The following is a 20,768-nucleotide window of genomic DNA, read 5'->3' as shown; positions in this document are numbered from 1 at the left end:
CTGCATATGTATCGAAAGATGGCCTAGTCGGTCATCACTGGAAAGAGAGGCCCATTGGACTTGCAAACTTTATATGCCCCAATACAGGGGAATGCCAGGACCAAAAGAATGGGAATGGGTGGGTAGGGAAGGAGGGGGGGTATGGGGGACTTTTGGGATAGCATTGGAAATGTAATTGAGGAAAATATGTAATGAAAATATATTAAAAAAAAAAGTAAGAGCTGAGATTCAAACCTGGCATGTGGCAATAGAAACCTGTACATTATAATGAAGAATGGAAGCAAGGAGTCAAGCAAGGCAAGAGTGAGTCAAGCTCCAGAGAAAATGCTCCAAATAATGTATTGTTGGCTAACAGGAAATCACATAAGTAGCAGAGACTCCAAATCAATATGATGGTACTGTAAACTAGGTTGTGATCTAACTTCTATGTGCTATGAGTGCTCTGATGCATTCCTTGTTCACTCAAGATTTACCTGAGCGCATGCGCACACACGCACATGTGCATGGACATGCACACTCACATGTGATCAAGAATGCATCAGGAAGCAGAGGGCACAAGATACGATTAAACAACTGAGAGTAAAAACATGGTTGTCAAATAAAGATGAAAAAGAAAGAGCATAACATGGAAAATAAAAAGGCACAAAGAAAAGTTGTGGGGTCCCTTAAAATGTTCTGAGAAGAAAATAAATTGAGCGTTCACTGGCACCAGGAAGCATCTGGGGGGGGGGGGGGCTGGGAGCTACTGGGAATGCCTAATTCCTAGATTCTGTGGGCTCATTGCCAGCTGCTGCAAAGGTTCCCTGGAGGGGAAACCAGCTGTTGTTAGAGGCTTTTAATGAAATTTGGAGAGAGGGGATAACAGCAAAGTTTGCGGTAAAACGAATATTGCCTAGGCTATTTAAATTTAAAAAAAATCCAAACAAACCGAAAAACCAAAACCCTACAGGCCTTTTCACCATGTTGGTCTTAAAATGTAAAAATTTTGCAAGCACTTATTGTTCTCAAATCAAAAAGGCTGAAGAGATGAGGGCTCAGTGGAGCAATCAATGAATGGGGGAGACCCAGCTGCCTGGAGATCTGCTCCAGAGAATTGGGAAGAGAGCTGCCCAGACACTGGGTTCCTTATAGCCTTCATCCAGTTGAATGAAGAAGTTCACCCCCACAGATGGTAGGATGGTAGTGAGGGTGGTGAGCAAACATGTGTGCTTACCTTTCAGCTTAGAGTTTTAAGAGGGGAAATTGGAGTCAGCCTAGCTGAGAGCTAATCTCTAGTACGGCCCCAATCACTTGGCAGAGGCAATTGTTAGTTGTCCAGTGATGTGGGTGGTCACACATAAAGACTAAGAAAAACCAAACTGCATCCAAGAGCAACGGAGAGTTGTAGTCAATACAGTCCACCCAGAGTGACCCAGGGAGGAATGTGTTTTGTAGTTGAGAGACATGAAGGTATAAGGAAGGCCCAAAGAAAGATTAACACCAAACTCAAAATAATTAACAAGATAAAGGTAAGAAGAGAAGGTCTGTAGGTTTGCAAAGACTGAGGAGAGCAGAGAGTTCTCAATACACATGGCTGATGCTGACAGAGTATATGACCCTTTGGTTGGAATTGTTAAGTCAGAGGCTAAGAGAGGAATCTCGGCATGACACAGACACAGACACAGACACAGACACAGACAGGCACATAGACACAGTACAATCACAATCTCACCACAGCTGGGGTTGCCTGCTCTGGACCTCCACTATGACTGTCAACAGTCAAACAAAGATTAGGAAAAGACTCATGGGATCCTCCTACCTCTCCTTGCTAAACTATTGGTTACTGATGGATTCTGGGAGAAAGCAGCCATTGTCTACAGTAGAGTACCCGCTGGTGACTCTGTCAGGCTCCACTGGCAGGTTCAGTGTCTGTGGTCACGTAAATGGCCCTGTTTGAGCTCACAAACAAAACACAAAGCATAGATGTATGGAAGAGAGCTTTTGGGAAAGATGGGTAGTGACAGGGATGAGAAGGAGATAACAGTGTGGATCAAGGTGAGGGAAGCCAGAGTGTAATACATACACACTTGAACTTAGCAAAGAACAGACTTGATAAATGTTGAAAAAATGCTTTCACAGCATAAGGAGTGGTCTGATTCAAGAGCATCTGATAACCACTTTCCCCAAGGATTGAAGATACTTTTACTTATAACAATGACATCATATATAGTAATATAATAATAATCTCCTAATTGAGGGATGAATAAATAGGGGATATTTAATCTGTTAGAAAATGATATTTGTCATTTCATACCTGGCATCCCCAATACTTGATGCGATATCAGGGACCAATAAGTAGGTGGTTCTTAAACATCTGCCCAAATAAATACATATTTGAATGTGAGGAATCTCACTTGTTACTGCAGAGAGACACACATTATAATTTGAGATGTTATTTTCATTAGAAAAAAAAACCCATAGGATAAAGTGAATAAAAGCTTAAAGTATGTTTATATATTAAAAAACAAAACAAAAACAAAACGGAACAGCTTGGGTGCATAGAGTGAACAGCACAATCATTCAGTAAAGAAAAACACGGAGGTGAATTTTGTCAAAGCTAGAAGTTGAACCACATACCTTTCTTTATTTATTTTCATTACTTTGAATTTGAGGATTTTTCTCAAGCCAGATAGTCTTAAAGGGTTTCTGTTTCTGCATAAATTAAAGTGTTACACTAAGCATGTAGGATCAGAGCATCCTTCAGCTCCTGCCTTGCTGCATTGGGCCTCAGACATACCAACCCTTTAAAGGTAGGTGCAGGGTTGGCAGACTGAGGGATTAAGGGTTTGCCTTATAGGATATTAGTTTTCTTTTCGTAAGAGTCTGTTGGTGGCATAGAGTTTAGGGATAGTACCTGGAATTTCATAAGTAGCCTCTGCTCCTGGGTCCTGATGGCTATTTTAGATCTAGTCTTCCTTTAGTCCCTTGCTGTGGGGGCCAATGTGTCTAACGTTGCTCTTCCCATCTATCTTGGGATTGGGACCCATTCTCCAGCAGTCTTATCTTTGCATTGTCTCCTCTAATCCTCCTTGTGAACCATTTCTTTATTTCCCCTTAGTTTTTAAGTGTGTGTGTATGTGTGTGAGTTTATGTCTGTGTATGTGTGTGTGTGTGTGTGTGTGTGATAATGTGGTACGTGAATGCATGTGGAGGACAGACACATCTCTTGAGTCTTTTGAGTAATTTCTTGGCATTGTCTACTTTTTATGCTTTTATTTATTCTTTGAGAACTTCATACACTATATTTTGATCATAGTCTTTCCCCTCTCAGATCCTTCTCCACCCACTAGCTCACCTAACATCTTTAAGAGAGAGAAAGAAGATGTCTTTCTCTCTCTTAAAAACTAAAGCAACACAAAAGAACTCCTTACCCCCTGGCCCCACAGAGAGAGAAACAGAGACTTTTGTATTGAGGAGTAGTTACTCCTGAGCATTGGGCCTGACATTTCATGTGACTATATCCAGTGTCACCTCATTGAAGAAAACTGATTTTTTCCTCAGCAACTTTGAGTTCCTAGTAGCTTCTATGGTCCCCCTTTTCTCCCTGGAGACTGTTGGCCAGAAACTTGAGAGGACAAAGGGAGCAGAGGTGGTGGAGATCAGGGTTCAGAGGGACATGAGTATGGCAAACTGGCCTCTGGAGACTGCTGCAGCAAGATGAGTCTACTTTATTGTTTCAGGGATAGGGTATATAATGGCTTTCTTAGGGTATGGGTGGACAGGGCTAATTGATCATAGCATTAAACAAGCAGGAAGGGCTGATTGGTTATAATACAGCACCTAGTTATCATGTGGGTGGGAAGCCTGAGCTGCAGTGTGTGTGCTGAGTTATACAGCCTTGCAGAGAGCTCTGTACACGGCCTCTTTTCAAAGGAAGCCAGCCACCTGTGTTCAAGGACACTCAGGAGACAGAGGCGAATCTCTGAGTTCCAGGCCAGCCTTGTCTACAGAGTGAGTTCCAGGACAACCAAGGATAGATAGAGAAATTCTGTCTCAACACACACACACACACACACACACACACACACACACACACACACACACACACACACGTCTATTAGAGGTTGATAGTGAGAGTGGATCATTCAGAGCACCATTAGGATCCAGAAGCCCAGAATCTGCTAAAGGTCTGCATGGCTGCATAAAGATGGACGGTGTATATTTCATGTGCTAAGTGAATCCAAGGGTGTGAGTCCAATTGCTAGGGGAAGATAATGAGATTGTAACTGGTGACAATGGAGAAAAACATTTGTGCCTGTTGTATCAACAGGAATGGTAATGAAGTTGATTTTCTATTGTTCTTCCACCAGATGAGGAAAGATGCTAGGAATGAAATAATAAAGGCTTTAGAAATGTATGTTGGCTTTATTCTGCAAGAAGTAAAGAGAATAAACTCTTTTGGGGAGTTCAGAGTTCCTCTTCCAGAATCGCTGGCTTATCTGACCCCGGAGAGGTGAAAGCATGCCCAGGAGTCTGGTGGCAAGCAAACACTTTCATCATTTTGAAAAAAAGGAATTCTGCAAATTGCATATTAAGAAATCTTGTTTCAGTGTAGGGAAAGCATCTAAAATAGAATATTAAACAGATGGTTGTGAACACGGAGGGGAGGAAGCACTGAGTCATTAGGAGAAGTCACGCCAGAATCAGAATCATCTTTTTTTTTTCTTCTTCTTAATGTCTCTACATCAGGTCAGGAAACACAGGGGAAAACTGTAGAACAGCCTGCTTTGATTTCAACAAAGATTTCTCAAATACAAATGATGCCTGGCAGACAGAGTAATGCAATGTTAGCTGAGTGTATGGGATAGTCAGGTGAAATTGTGACTGGCTGAACTCTTCTAAAGGCAGTGTTGATTAATAGGTTGATGTTAATTGGAGGAAATACTGGAGAGAGGTGTCATGTGGCTTGGTCCTCGGTTCACGTCAAGATTTCACCAGTTGTTTGGCTAAGGACATCAGGAAGCCACATCATCCACGGATGATATTAGCTGAGCAGCTAGAAGAGCGAGTAGGACAGATATGAGAATTGAGATTCAAAACTACTTTGACATCCAGGACACTAGGCAGACACCAGAAAGATTAAATTTAATGAGGGTAAATGTAAAATCCTATACTTAGGACCTCAGAGGAGCATAATGTTAATGAGCTGCCCAAATTTCTGAGCTCTTACCCTTATAACCGCAGCTGTAGACTCCAGCTGTTTTCTGGCAGAGGCATGGCTCTCACATTTCCTTGGCCTTAGGTGGGAATCCAAAAAAAATCTTCAATCAGCATTTTCAGCCATGCTTTTAGACTGGTGTTGAAGTCATGACTGCTCTCCTTGCTCCTGCCCAAAGTCCACAATAACTGAGCACTTCTCCTTAGCCAGGATCCTATGGCCCTGGTCTCTAGTCTGATTTGCTGTGGCTTTGATTGTGATGCTCTATATTGTCTATTTGTATTTGCATGTTATTTGGCAGCCCGATAGGCAAAATTTTCTGTATAAAAACACTGCTTTCATGATTGATCTTGAACTTGGGTACTTTGTAGTATGTGGTTGTGAAGTTTTGTATAATATTAAAATGTTACCTGAGGCCTTTTCTTTTTCTAGGCTGGGTATAGATGTAGATTTAGGAGTTGTCACAAACATGTTTAGCTAGGCTGAAGTTGAAACCTCAGACTTGACTATGATTTCCACATGAATGTGTGGAGTAAATGAAGAAGGGAGCTGGTGAGTAAAAACTATGAGAAACCTAGGAGTGCTGTGCTTAGAAGATGTTCAAGGAACAGGATTTGCCAGGACATGAGCCAGGGCAGGCAGCATCCCAGAAGAAAACGTAGAGGACAATTTGCAGAAGGAATCGATCTGCAATGCTTAGCACTGCCACGAGGTCACACAGGATCAAAGGCCTAAGACATTTCAAGTGGACTTTTCAAAAAGCCACAGCACACACAATGTTGATCAATAAAGCTTCTGGGAGAAAAGAAAGAGGAAAAAACTGATTACAAGGGGTCAAGAGAGCAGAGGTTTCAGAAGAGAGAATGGTGGGATTGCCTGCCCTTTTGAGTATGAGGAGGGGAGGAAAAGAAACTTAAGAAAGGAAGAGGTTTATCTGAGCTTACGATTCTAGGTTATAGTCCATCATTGTAGTTGAGACAGGGACTTCAAGAAGCTAGTCACACCCCATCCTCAGTCCAGAGCAAATAGAAATGAAAGTAGACATGTTCTTGTGCTTGCTTGCTTATGCTCAGCTCCCCTTCCATCAGTCTTTCACAGCTCAGGAACCTGTGCCTATGGAATGGTGCTGCCTGAAGTAGGTTAGGTCTTTTCTCATCAAATAGTATATATTATGACAATCAGGACAACCTAATATTGGCAATCCTTCACTGAGACTCTCCTGAGATGATTTTAGGCTATTTCAAGTTGATAATTACAGATAACTATTATAGACTAGGACATTTTTGTTTAAAAGAAAATAGTAGACTAAAGGAGGAAATCAGCCTACTTGTGCTGTGGTCTCTGAGGTCACCCTGTAGGACCCAGGCATACAGACCACATGAAACTGAATTGAGGTTGATGTTAAGGAGAAATAGCCATGCTAATTCTCTGAATTGTCACCTACTTTCTACAAGAAACAGGAGTCAAGTGACATAGCATTAAGGAGAGCAGCTGATCTCCTTAGAGTTTCCATGTGGCTTTAAGGTATTGCCTAAAACCCCTCAAGCAAATTCTTGATGATATTGTTACTGGTGGTCTCATCAACCGTCCATTCTGGAGGAAGAAATCAAGCTAGGGAGGGAGCCATGCTCCATCACTAGCTTTGGATTTACTCACACTATAGGGAGCCTTGAGTCAGGTGAGTGGCTTTGGGAGAGAATGGATGGAGATATGGACCTTGAATGACAACCTGCAAGCCCAGTTTACACTATGAATTTCTCAGACACTACCCTAATTCTGAAGGAGAATACCTCCTAAGGGCTCAAAGATGGAATAACTCCTTCAAGTCTTTAGAGACCTGTAACATCATAAACACAGTCTTTGAGAATTATAAGCACTTTCAGTGTTGCTCTCCTAAACACTGGCTGATAGAATTTCTCTCCTCACATTCCTCTTCCTTCCCTTTTAAAAAATAAAATGAAGTTATAGTTATTGTTTTTTGTTTATTCTTCTCTCATATAATATATCCCGACTGTGCCTCCGCACCTTCCTCTCCTCCAAGTCCTCCTCACCTCCCCCACGCCCCTTCTTCTCCCAAACCACTGCTCTTCATTTCCCTTCGGGCCTCTCGAAGCCTTGGCGTGGGGGTTGCTCCTAGTCTTATTGTATTTTGTTAAGCTGTGTGTTCAGTTGATATCACTTCCTTCCTTTTAAACTTTCAGCTTCTCTTGTAGTTCATCTCTTTGTTCCTTCTGTCTCTTTGAATTCAAAACTGCCTGCCAAATAAGGTGATGTAGTTTAGTGGGGGTGTGGCTAAGGGGTAGGGATGAAAGTACTCACATTTGCTAAGTACCCAACTCTTGCCCACCTCTCACTGGTCCAAAAGTTCTTTTGAGAAAGCAATGCAGCGTTTTTATTAGTAGTATGGTTTTACAAAATCTGTGTCTTTTTAATGGGCCATCTGGGCATTATTTTGACTCTTTTTTTATTTATTTAAAATCTAACTGGCTTGTTACCCAGTGGTCAGGTACATCCCTGCTTCATTTATTCTGCACATACTTAGTGACTCTTTGCTCTATAAGTAAGGCATTATAAATGACAACCACAGGGAAGGCAGAGCAGGCTCTGCTCCTTTGTCTGTGTTAATCTGTTCCATTCTATCTATCTGGAAGGAAGTTGCATATGGCTGTCATTGATGGGTGATAGCATAAGGAGTACGAGACCCAGGAAAGTTTATACTTATTGCCTTTGGACTTGGTGCCAATCTTTCCATGTTTATTCAGTATTACAATTAACCACAGGATCTCTACATGTTTGGGGCACAGAGTCTCAGCCTATTGGAGCTCTTAACCTAGTTTATTGGCACTTTGTTGCATCTTTTACTGGTACCCTGTGTACTTTGGCCAGTGAACCCTTGACCAGATCCTGGCAGGAGGTGGGGTGCTGGAATTGCCAAAATATTTGGACAGTACAGTTTGCCTATAGTGTTAGTAACCTGCCCCCTTCTCTTTAGTAGGGGAAGAGACCAGTTCTCCAATTTACTTCCCCAATTGGTGTTCATAGCTCTGCCACCCTCCTCATTGGGGGTAAATGTTGCAAAAACATTTTTTAGTTCTGCAATTTTTGTGCTTGAAGAATGTAAGTCCTGTTGCTTTTTTGTGCAATAAAGAAAGCTCTTCTCTAATGGGCTAGGCTCCACGAATGAGTGAGCATATGAGAAAAATCTTTAGAATGAGGTACATCATCTGTGACTCAGTTACTATTTTCCTTTTCCTTTCTATGCACAGGTCCATCTGTTGGTTTTGTTCTGCTTTCTGATGCAATCACAAAATTGATTGAGAATCTTTTTTGTTTGATCTTATTTTGTTGTGACACACTACAGTGATCATCAATTAGAAATTTTCAAAGCATCATTTTGTTGAAATTAGTTTTAGCCAACATTTAGGAAAAGAATCCAAGAGCAGCCTCAGGTAAGCTGTGGTACTGGACTGAAAACGAAGCCACAGTCCCTGTAGCATGAACTCATTTTGTCCTTTAAAGGTTTACATCAGCAAGAAAAATCATTTCATGTCTCTCCAAGAAGGTGTGTGAATGCTGTAGCCATTTCACCATCAAGACATGATGTACAAGCTTTGTAGATGAAAGGAAAGACATGTGGCAGACCCTGTGATAGTCAAATTAAATTTTAACAAAAGTAGAAAGGTCTAATAAATATTCCAAGAAAAGTAGGAAATATCCATTGAATGATGTCTTGGATATGATTAAATCAGTCTTTTCTACCATCACCCTATAGGTCATATCGCCTTTGTACATAAGTGTGCAGAGGTAGCAAACACTAGGGAAAATGATCTGGGTTTTGCTAGGTTGGTGAATACTGGAAGGCCAGTGAGTTCAGTTACCGTGCTGCTTACTCTTTTTGTTACTATGATAAAATATTTGACAAATGCTACTTAAAGAAGGAAGGGTTTATTCCAGCTTGCTGTTTGAGATTATAGTCAACCATGGTAGTCATGGTGGAACAAGCTTGAGGCAGCTGCTCCACTGCATCTGAAACCTGGGGGCAGGAAGAGATGAATGCTTGTTCTTTCTCTGCCCATCTCTCCCTTTGAATGCAGTTCAGGACTCCAGCCCGGGGAGCAATGCTACCTACATTTAACACCAGTCTTCTGTCTCATATAACCTGACCTAGAAAATCCCTCACAGAGATTTCCAGAAGAGTATCTACTTGGTTCTAGATCATGCCAAATAGACAAGCAACGTGAACTTATGCTATTACTAATGTTAACCTCTTCTTTTGGCTGCCATGTGGGTCTAGAAGTCTGTGTGACATGTGAGTCACCATAATTACATTTATGGCCTTCAAGTATGGTGCTTAATCTGGATACATTTTTTTTCTCTCTCACTGAAATTTAGAGGCCTTGGCCAAGGTTTATTTCCAGCCAGCATAACAGTTTCCTGCACTTGGACATTATATTTACAAATGCAATGAATATGTATGTATCTTTGTTTAAATACCATTTACAAGTTAAATATGTAGGGTGTATTTTTCAACGTTGATATGTTATACTCTTTACAAAGTTATTGTGTGTGTATGTGTTTCAGGCATGCATGTGTGCTGGTAATCTTGGTTTCTTTAAAAATCAAGTTGTTATGTGAATATGTTTTTGTTTTAATACCAGGTTTGGGATAAGATTCTGTTTTACAGCAAGTGATTATGATTTGCCTCATGCACTAGCAGGAATGTGATTTTTGCCAGCTGCAAGTAGTTTAACTCTGGGGACTCTGAAGAGGGGATAAATCAGAGAGGCTGAGAGGGCCTGTGGTGACTGCTGCCACCACCTGCTGCTGCCTGCTGCTGCCCCTGCTACTGCTGCTAGTTTCTGTTGTGGTTTGTCAAGTGGTCATGAGCAAAGAGATGGGGAGAAGAAATTGGATATCCTGAGGACAAAGACTGGACTTGCCTCAAGGAACCCAGCCAACCCTAATCAGCAAGAAGTCGTCTAAAGAGGTTTACACACCCTTTCTTCTTTTATCTTCTTTTTCTCCAAATTAGTGGTGGAAGGGTTTGGGATGGAATAAGGGTTGGAAGGGTGGTAGATATAAGAACCCAATAAAATAGCTCAATAAATATATCAATGTGTGTGTGTGTGTGTGTGTGTGTGTGTGTGTAGGATATGTGGTTCTAAGCACCATCCACTTCAATTTTTGAACCTCTTCTTACCTGGAAGCTCAACAAATAGGCCATCTGGAGCCCCCAGTGTTGTGTTTATAAGCACACACCACCACATCTTGGCTTTTTTGCTTGTTTGTTTTAATGTGGATTCTGGAAGATTGAATTTAGGTTTTCATACTTATAACACACATGCACTTTAATGAATTATCAACCTAGATTCCCACATATTTCAAAAATAGGTGCTTTGGGAGCTTTGTTTTATTTTTGGTAAGTTCAGTCCCCTTCTTTGTTCCTTAACATCTATGTGGAGTGAGTGAATTACAGTCTCACTAAGCCTGGTGACCTTGAAAGCTCTTCTCCCTGCTGTTGTGCTGGTCTCTCTCTTTCTGACTATTTCCATCATCTGTGGAACCATCTCTGATTACTAGGTAATAGATTGTCTACTCTCTTTTCCACTCCTCCTTCTTCGGCTGTTTGCTTAGAGGATTTACTTGTTTTCTTAACATAGATCTTTGGGCAATGTGCTAGGTCTGATTGTAGGAGACAACATTGAGGGGCTCATTGGGGGACCATGACTTTAAAAATAATGACAAAGCCATGTTTTATAGCACCCTTTATGAAAAGCCATTACATAGAACCACTGATGACATTAAAGAAACATATGGTTATGATTTCTCTTAAAATAACAGAGGAAGTTCTCTCCAAGTGGGAACAAATTCAAACACATTTTTCTGCCTTTCAGAGTATTTAAAATAGGGAATAGAAGCCTAATTACCTTATATGTGTTCTTAAAAGGTATGTTTTACTATATGTGGCACAAGACAGAGTTCCAGGCTCACTGAAAAAAAAAACTCAATCGCATTAAATTTAATTTCTATAATGGCTGAAGATTCACTAGACCTGGCAGAAGACAATGGCTTGTCAGCGATAGATGACGAAAATTCACAGGATATTTCAGATGAGCTAAATATCACTCATTACAATAAAGAAACACCATTAGGGAGGATTTTTGCTACTTATTGGAAACTAAACTCACGAGTATGCTCATTTGAACTTCAAACTTAATCATTTTGGCTAAGGGCTTTGGACTTTCTTAACTCATGAATGATAATTTTTTTTTGTTTTTTTTTTTTGGTGTGACTGGGTAAGGAACAGGTGAAACCACCTCTGCTGTTCCTAGAATGCGCCGTGTCTAGTACTTCAAAATGTGATCTTACTTGGAAGCAGGATCATTGAAAACATAATTATTGAAGATTAGGTCACAATGGATACGGGTGGGCTTCTAACAGTTGGAACAGAGATGTGGATTTATGTGGGGGTAAGGAAACCTTGTCAAAGACATAGGAGACAGACAGCTGTCCTAGAGCCTAGAGATGCTTGGGACAGGCCTTGATTTATGGCCCCAGGTACCAGGGCACACTGCTTTTCTGTTATTCTAAGCCCTGTAGTTTGAGGTCTTTTGTTAGGCCAGCCACAGGGAGCTAGTATGAAAGGCAGCAAATCAGAGCAGAAGGATTTGCATTAAGGCAGCAGTTAACTTCTTAGGAAAATACAGCACTGATTGGCCTTACATTCTTTCCATGTTACCTGATACACACTGAATTGCATTCCCTAATGCTCACATTTCAGCCATTTAAAAAAAGTTTTCAATGTGTAATACATGCCCAATATAATCAGAGGTCATCTTCCTTCTTTCTAATGTAGATACTGTCTTCTTGCCTAGTTGTTTCTGGAAGTTCTGATTGGCTAGAGCTCCCTCCCTTACAGGGCTCTGTTGAGCTGAGGTGGCAGACAGTGGGCACAGGGGATGTGTTCTACATCTTACAAGTGAAAGCTCTCACTGCTAAGTGTGATATAAGCAGTGGGTTGGGACCAAATCAAGGACCTCACATACCCTAGGCAAGCACTTATATATAAATAAGCATTCAGCTATACCTCCAGTCTACTGTGTGAGGAAAGCGCTTTCTCTGCCTTCATGTTGTACATATTTTTCCATGAATGATTATTGAGTTCTGTCCAGTGTTTCTCTTCTATGCATTGAGATAGTAGGATTCCCCCACTCTGCTGTATGATAGAGCATATCAATTTATTTGCTTATGACTGACAGATCTACCGTCTATGGATAAATCCCACTTGGCCATGGTGTGGGATCATTTCAATGTGCTGTGAATGGGGGTTGCTAAAATGTTGTTGAGGAATTATGTGTCTATGTCCATGTAGCTTATTAGACTGTAGCTTCTTTTTCTTATAATGTGTTTGGTTTGTATTAGCATATTGTTGGTCTTGTATAACTATTAGAAATGTTCTATCTTCTACTTAAAAAAAAAGAATTTAGGAAATGTTGGTACTAATTCTCCTTTAGATGTTTGGTAGAATTCACCTATATAGAGAATCATTTAGTGTCAGGAGTTACTTTGTTAAAAGGGTTTTAGGTACTGATTTAATATGCTTATTTGTTGTTGGCAGAAATATAAATAAGTAAAACTATTATAGGAAATAAGATAGATATCCTTAAAAGAACAGAAGAAAATGAAGTCTGGAAGCCTGTGGCTGGAAAGGTTGCTCAGTGGTTAAACATATGTACTGATCTTGTAGATGATCCAAGTTCAATTCCTAGAACCCATCTTAGGCTGCTCACGATGACCTGTAAGTCCAGCACCAGGGGATTCAAGGCCCTTCCCTGGCTTCTGTGGGCAGACACTCTTGAGCATGTATCTACTCATATATAGATATAATTTTAAATAGGCAAATAAATAACACCCTGAAAACAAAAAGTACTGTCTGATGTAGACACACTTCTGGCATACACCCAGAGGGACTGAAATCAGATCTCAAAGAAACATTGTTCATCATAGATTAATTTATAATAGCTGAGGCCTGGAAGCAATGTGAATACTTGCCAGTAGATGAATGCATGTTTAAAAAAAATTGTACCTGTAAATAGTATTTTTCAGTCTTCCAAAATAAAGAAAATCCCATCATTTGAGACAGTGTGGTTGCATCTAGGGACTATTATCCTAAGTGAAATGAAGCAGAGAAATGCCACATGGAACAACACATGTGATTAATCTCAATTAATAAAACATCTCAGAAGAAGGTAAAAAAGATAGTTTTTCAGGGCTGAGGAAGCAAAAGTTGGGAGATGTTAATCAAAGGTGTGTAGTTTGATTCTCACAAGGTAGAAGTCCTGGAGACTTGCCACACAAAGCTGCCTCTAAACATGAAAATACTCCACCACAAACTTAACCTTTGGTCACGAAGCAGAGTCATGTTGGTTGTACCTATCACTAAAGCTAATACTTATAGTGGCAGAGAAGAGAGTGTAAAGTAGTCTTTTGTAGAGATAGTTAAGTTTATGGCATAGATCTTGGTAAAATTTCATAAGAAAAGATGTCTGCATGTCCCCCAAACCAGTGCACTATATATTGATTATGCAGTATTTTTCATATGAAAATGTTCAAATCTTTGTCTGTGGTATAATCTCTCTCTCTCTCTCTCTTTTTTTTTTTTGGTTTTTGTTTTGTGTGGGTTTTGTTTGTTTGTTTGGTTTTGGTTTTTCGAGACAGGGTTTCTCTGCATAGCCCTGGCTGTCCTGGAACTCACTTTGTAGACCAAGCTGGCCTCGAACTCAGAAATCTGCCTGCCTCTGCCTCCTAAGTGCTGGGATTAAAGGCGTGTGCCACCACCGCCCAGCCCTGTGGTATAATCTTTACAAGTTAAAAATAGTAATAATGCAGCGGAGAGATGGAAGGATAATTCAGTAATAGAAGTTTAAAATTAACTAATAAAATACCTGGGTGTTAATATTGGAAATTAAAATATATGCTTTTAAGATATTTAAAAGGAGGATATTGGAGCAGAGAGGCAGACATTGGACCCTATGGGAAGGTGGGCACCTGTAAGTCAAGAATAGAGGCTTTGGGAAAATCCAAGCCAACTGAAAGCTTTCCAACAGAAGAATGCACCCTCTGTGGTTTTAATCATATAGTCTGTAGTATTTTGTTATAGTAGCATTATAAACCTAGCATCTATCCATCCATGTCAGTTATTGTTTGGCCTGCTCCATAAATCAGAATACACTGTTATGCCTACTTTGTGATAAATACAGATCAGAGTCAAAGTAAACTTTGAATTTCAGGGCAGATATTTTGCTTCCTCTAGGAGATCAACACAAAAGATTATCCAGTTGTGGGAACAGGTATGATGTTTATTCCCAATAAAACAAACTTCTCATTCCAATACTGACTTCCTCTCATGAAGAAACAAAATTCCATAATTGTTTCAAAATTCCTTAATTGTTCACAGTACTAGCATGTCATGGGGTGTGGGGAGTTATCTGTGGGGGTCACTTGAGTTGGTCAGTTTTCTAGTGTTCATTTATTAGCTCAGGGGAGGGGCATTTGTAGTTGGGATTAGCTGGTCCATAGTAGCTGACAACTGCAGGCACTTAACAATCAATGAAGGGATCATTCTGTGTCATGTGATCATGAAGAGTCTGTCAGGGACCTCAGTGTGGCACAACCCTACTTCAGCCCCTGTCTCTTCAATCCTAAGCCAAAGTGACAGTGCTGGTCACAGTTCACCTGTAATGAACCACAACACTTATGTGTCTGATATTTTCTCTTGATTAATCATGTGTCTAAAGGAGACAGAATCTCAAAGAAACGTTCCCATAACTAAACATCTGCTGGTTAAAACCACACACTGTCTCTAGCCATCGATGCTGGTGGTACTTCTGATTCCGCTCTGCTTGGGTTCTCTGTGAGCTCCATGCTCATCCCTCATGCTAGGTTGTATAGGTGCAGTCCAAACTGTGTAAGACTCAACTATTTCCCAAGTGTATTTCATAAAACACTAGAGACCCCCTATAGCAGAGAGTTTTGGGTGCAGCTTGGCCAAACTAAGCATGTGTGCATGTGTATATGTATGTTGATACACACACAATTACAGGAAATGACAAACGTAACAACCACAACAAAGGCAGAAAACACAGTAAGAATCACTAAGGAACTACTCAAGGGAAAGGCAGAAAATTAGGCAGCTCCTGGCAGGCACAAGCATTACTCGAGCAATGAAAGCTCTACTGCAGAAACATATCCATATTGCTCTGCTTCACATCTCCAGTATTCTAAATGTACTAGGAAGAGATTTAGTTAGCCAACTCTCTTGGGTCACGGCCCATCTCATAGCTGGAAGTACAAGGTACTTCAGGTAGAGAAACTATTTCAGTTAGTTGAGTCCATTATCCCCAAAGAAATGAAGGATGCGATTTTTATTTCAGAAGAAGGTGGAGTGTGAAAGTTGGTAGCCAAATGGTAACATATGGGAACTCTGAGCATCTTTAGTATGAAGAGCCACATTTGAGCATCTCAGGTTTGTTTTGTCAGCTTTAACCAGTGCACATTCCTGACAGACAGTGCTCCTTTCCAACTGGCAGTTGGTGTGCTAACACTTCCCATTGGGCAGGGAGTGTCCCCTTTGCTGTGCTCGCCTGGCCAGGTATCAGCTGGTTGCTCTTAACTACCATCCTGGATACTGTAGTACATCTGGCCTTGAATTCATGCCACAGACTGCCGCTGAAGCACATGAAGATCTTTTGGCACAATGAAGGCTTGTTCATGTAAATATTATTATTAATAGTCATTATCAGAAACAAGGAACATCTTGATAGCATAAAATGAGAGCCAGCTTGGCTTGGGTGCCAAGGAAAGCAGCTGCATGAAGCAGGGATGGAATGCTGAGCCTTCAGACAAGCTGGAGCATTGCTCTTCACTGTTGGGTTTTAGTAGGATTTCCCAGCAGGTGAGATTGCAAGCTGCTGGGAGGGTCTATGAGGTGGGCTGTGGATTCACTTACTATATAACAAGGTAGTGTTAAGTCTGCAAAGATATCTGTGATGATAAATTTGTTTTTCAGATTGATTGGATTGAGAAGGGTTAAGATTAGCAAGGCTGAACTTTATGTTTTCTAGGCCATTTCCATGGAAATTAATTAGATGGGAAAACCTCCTATGAACATGGGTCACAGCATCACACAGGTAAGAGGTCCAAATAGAATAAAAAGGGAAGGAGGAGGAGGGGGTGAGGAGGAGGAGGAGGAGGAAGAGGAGGAGAAAAGAAGAAGAAGAAGAAGAAGAAGAAGAAGAAGAAGAAGAAGAAGAAGAAGAAGAAGAAGAAGAAGAAGGAAGAGGAGGAGGAGGAAGAGGAGGAGGAGGAGGAGGAGAAAGCTGATAGTGCATGTGTTCTGGCTTCCCAGCTTTCTGGTTTTATATGGGTCTAGGAAAAAGTATTCACTTGAACTTCTTTCTTCTGGTACTCCAGAGGTCTGTAGAATTGGGAGGTCCACTAGTGTCTTAGTATTATTATTGCTGGGATAAAACATCATGTCCAAAAGTCACTTGGGGAGCAAAGGATTTATTTGGCTTATGTCTCCTAAATCACAGTCTATCATGAAAGGAAGTCAGGTCAGGATCTTAAACAGAGCAGGAACCTGGAGGTAGGAGCTGATGCAGAGGTCATGAAGAGTGCTGCTTACTGGCTTGCCTCTTTTGGCTTGCTCAGCTTGCTTTCTATAGCAACCAGGACCACTAGTCCAGGGTGGTATAACCCATATTGGACTGAACCCTCCTGCATCAAAAAATTACTAATTAAGAAAATGTTCTACAGACTAGCCTACAATACTGCCTTATAAAGATATTTTCTCAATTGAGGTTCCTCCTCTCAGATGACTAAAGCTTGTATCAACTTGACATAAAAACTAGCCAGGACAGCAGGTGCCTAGGATAATACAAGGTGGCAGCAAAGTTATTGTTCCTGTGATAAACATACCAATCACAAAGTCTAGCCAAATGTAATATAATGTCTCATTAGTGCTTTTCTGCAAAATGTCTAGAGGTGGCAACATGCTGGGGGAGGGTACACTTGATCTTAGCCAAAAGGCCGAGAAGCGATCTGGGGGAGGGTACAATAGGTAGCACTTGTGGATATTTGTTTATAATTGGACCAAACTGATGAGGACATATGATTGAAGATATAGATCCAAGATGGATTAAAGAGTATTGATTGATAAATCAAGTTTTGAGCTCCTCTTTAATCATTGAGGTGGCTGGAGAGGGGATAAGGCTGGTTAAGGAAGCAGAAGGCTTTGGGTCAAAGAAGTTACATTCGGTTGAGCTAACTGGTAAGCCACCAGCAGCTAAGAATTACATCTCATATGCTGGCTTGCATGAATATGTGCCTGATACGTTATTTTGATTGGCTGGTTATGATACCAAGTATCAGGCTAGAGGGAAAATCTAGTTTCTCTTGGAACTATGCTTTGTTGAAGAAGACAGATACAGTAACGCTTATGAAACTCTGAGGTAAATCTCTGCTTTTAACACTTAAACTTAAAAAACACAATTTGTTTTGATTTGCTAACTATGATTTTGTGCATCTGAGGCAGGCCTTGCATAGTTCTCTAACCCTTTCTCTACTATAATATTTCATTCTAGTCTCTATTTTATTCAAGTTGACAGGGCTAGAATTGTAGCTCCTTGGAAATCATCAACAAAGGAGAGATGTGGTAACCAACTTGCTCAAAGCCCTTCCTCACTTTCATAAAGTAATAAGAATTCAAAACTAATTTTAGTTTCTCTGTGAACTTAAGAGAAGCCATACTTTTTATTTTTATTTATTTTTTTCTTTTTTTTGTGTTAAGACCATCAGAGCAAACCAAAGTAGCATATTTATTTGCTTTGGGCAAGAAATACCTTATTTGTTCATTGTGTTAATTCTGTCCCTTATTGATTAACATCTCAGCTGACTATATATAGATGTCTCAGAATAAGGAAATAAAACAAGTGGAATTGGTACTTTGCTGGCAGTTCTTTGCGTGGTAAATACGATTTCAAGCAAATGCTCTTTGAGAAGCACTTGTAACAAGATGATGTTGAGGATGGACAGTTGAGAAGTTACAAGCATTCCCCTAACTTTTATTGAAGGGACCATTTGAGGATGAAAGTTACGATGATTTCAAGAGCAGCCTTGGTGTCTCTCATCCCTACACTTGTCTAACCCTTCTCCTGATGCAGGTAGTGTGTTAAGCTGACAGAAAACACATCTTCCCCCAAACTTCTGTTTAACACAGGGAATGCTTGCCAGTGAACCAAAGCACAGGGAAGCCCCTTCGGTTTGGCACATCAGGGCAGGTGATCAAAGGATGGTTGATTACAAATAGCACGGAGGAGGTAGCTAACAGCTCTAAGAAAAGGAAGCCCACAGCGTTTGCTGGGCGCCTGCCAGCATGTAGCAAGTAGGTTGACATCAAGAAAAGGGGTGTGGTGGACCGTCTGAGAGAGAGCTGTGAGCTCAGGACTGGTACCACCAAGGAAGGGGCTGCAAGGAAAGAGAGCCAGTGCACTGTCAGTTCTGCAGACCCAGGCGACCACCATCAAGGTTTTAACAGTTTTAATCGTTATCTACATTTCCTGCCTTGACTCTTGTTTCTGACATGCAGTCACCATGGTCTTTCTTCACGATCTTCACGGCAGGGTTGCATCTGAGACCCACTGTTCCTCCTGAGAATTTAGGACCCTCAAACATGGAGGAAACTTCAGCCAAGAAAGCACAGCCAGTTTGCCTGGGCAGAGCCACCACAGCTCACTTTTAAGTGTACTTTTATTCAGTCTTTTCTCCACTGTAGTAAAAGAAAACATTGAAAACGAAAAACAACATCCCCAGGAAGCGAACAAAATTGCTGTTATTGGAATCAGAGCAAGGAACTCCGACAGATTGCCCTTCAGCGAGGGCCGTCTCATGTCAATCACAGCTCATTCTTGAAAACGGGACTGTGGAGGACATATGTCTTGTGTCTAGAGAGAGAGAACAGTACATAGAGAACAAGGACCCTCTGCAAGATGAAATCGAAGAGGTAAAAAATATCAAGGGTGTGTTTTCCTAGTCTCTTGCTGAAGTCTATTTTTGCTGAAACAAGCTCAAAGTCTGTAGCATGAAATGAGAATTTGGAGAAAGCTGAAGGAAATATTGAAAACTCACAACAGAACAAACGTCCTATATCAAAAGACAGGATGTGGGTGGCACTGTTAAATCAGAACCTACCCGGTGGAGTTTCGACCATGTCTCGTCAGTCTCTCTTTGATGTTCCTAATGTGTAAGGAAATACTCCTCTCTTAAATGGTTCATAGAACAACCCCATTAGAACCCTGGGTGGTTACACTCTAGTCCCGTCTTATGTGAGCAGTGGGAGATGTGACCTGGATGGAGCTTCGTGCTTTCTGTTTCTGCTTGGCTTGTTGTTGTTGAAGTTGTTGTTTTTGTTCTCATGCAAAAAGAAATGACCATTATATACAATTTAGCAAAGTTGAGTTCAGCCAATCCTAACTGCTTGCAGTCTGCTTCCCAGTCTGCCAAAATGTGAACAAGCTATAGAACACGAACTCCCTCTGCCACGGACGGAGCTGACCCCTTCGCCATGATTCCCGGCTTTTCCCTGTGCAACCGTCGGTGGGAATAAACGTCCCTTAAGCGATTCTGTTGTCATCAGTACAGTTACTAGCTAAGGAACGAAAGGATGAAATGATAAACACAAAGTTCGAGTTCACTGTGAATGGAATAAAAAAAATGCACTGTCTTATAAAATAACATAAAATACAGGATGAAAACATACCTCCAAAATAGTTTATGGAATTGTAAGTACATTTCAAAGCAATAACTCTATATTTTTAGAAACCAAGAGGATAAAAACGAAGCAGACAAATCCATAGTAAGTTACTGAAAGAAAAATTAATATTGAGGAACAGTAAAATCAAACTAAACGACTCTAGAAATATAACTACCATGGTAGTATTAATTTATGAATGAATGTATGATGAAAACGGATGCTATATTTGAAGAAAACAAGAAATGTGAATGACAATTTATTTTAAAAATTATTTGTTTACTTTTCTGCTACATGGTTGTCTTAGAATAGCTTTACAAGTATATGACTTCTTTTTTAAGCTCAATAGGAATTGATGCTCTTCTGGCTGAAGATTAATTTGTCTTATTTCTAGCTGTACAGTCATTTAATGGAACAGAGATCACATCACTATGGGAAAATGCATTGAAAGAATGCAACAGGAAAAAAAATCCTTCTTAAAAACTCCTTAAGACTTAAAATTCTGCCATAATCTATCAGGCTTCCCTAACACTATAATTAAATAAAATATTAGCAATTCCAACAAGAAAAAGTAAAGGACAGACAAGAGTATGAAAATGATGGGAGAGAGTGATCTGCCCTGCAGGGAGCGCCATCTTGGCTCCGGGACTCCGCCGAACTTAGTCTGTACAGGTGAGAGTGAGGACCACAGAGGCAGACAGCTTCTGGGACAGGTGGGAGCCACAGAGCCGCTGAGGCAGCACCCTTTTGGGGCCGCAGACA

At 40.8% G+C, this 20,768-nt stretch overlaps 1 protein-coding gene across 1 annotated transcript in view; it reads left to right on the top strand.

The window, feature by feature from the left end:
• Pid1 (phosphotyrosine interaction domain containing 1) overlaps positions 1-20,768 on the top strand; it is a 287,502-nt gene that overhangs the window by 14,417 nt on the left and 252,317 nt on the right. The gene's annotated exons all lie outside the window — the stretch shown is intronic.

This window comes from Mus caroli, chromosome 1 (assembly GCF_900094665.2).
Source record: "Mus caroli chromosome 1, CAROLI_EIJ_v1.1, whole genome shotgun sequence".
Classification (NCBI taxonomy): domain Eukaryota; kingdom Metazoa; phylum Chordata; class Mammalia; order Rodentia; family Muridae; genus Mus; species Mus caroli.
Note: the sequence above shows the minus strand (reverse complement) of the source record. Positions and strands in the feature narration are given on the sequence as shown.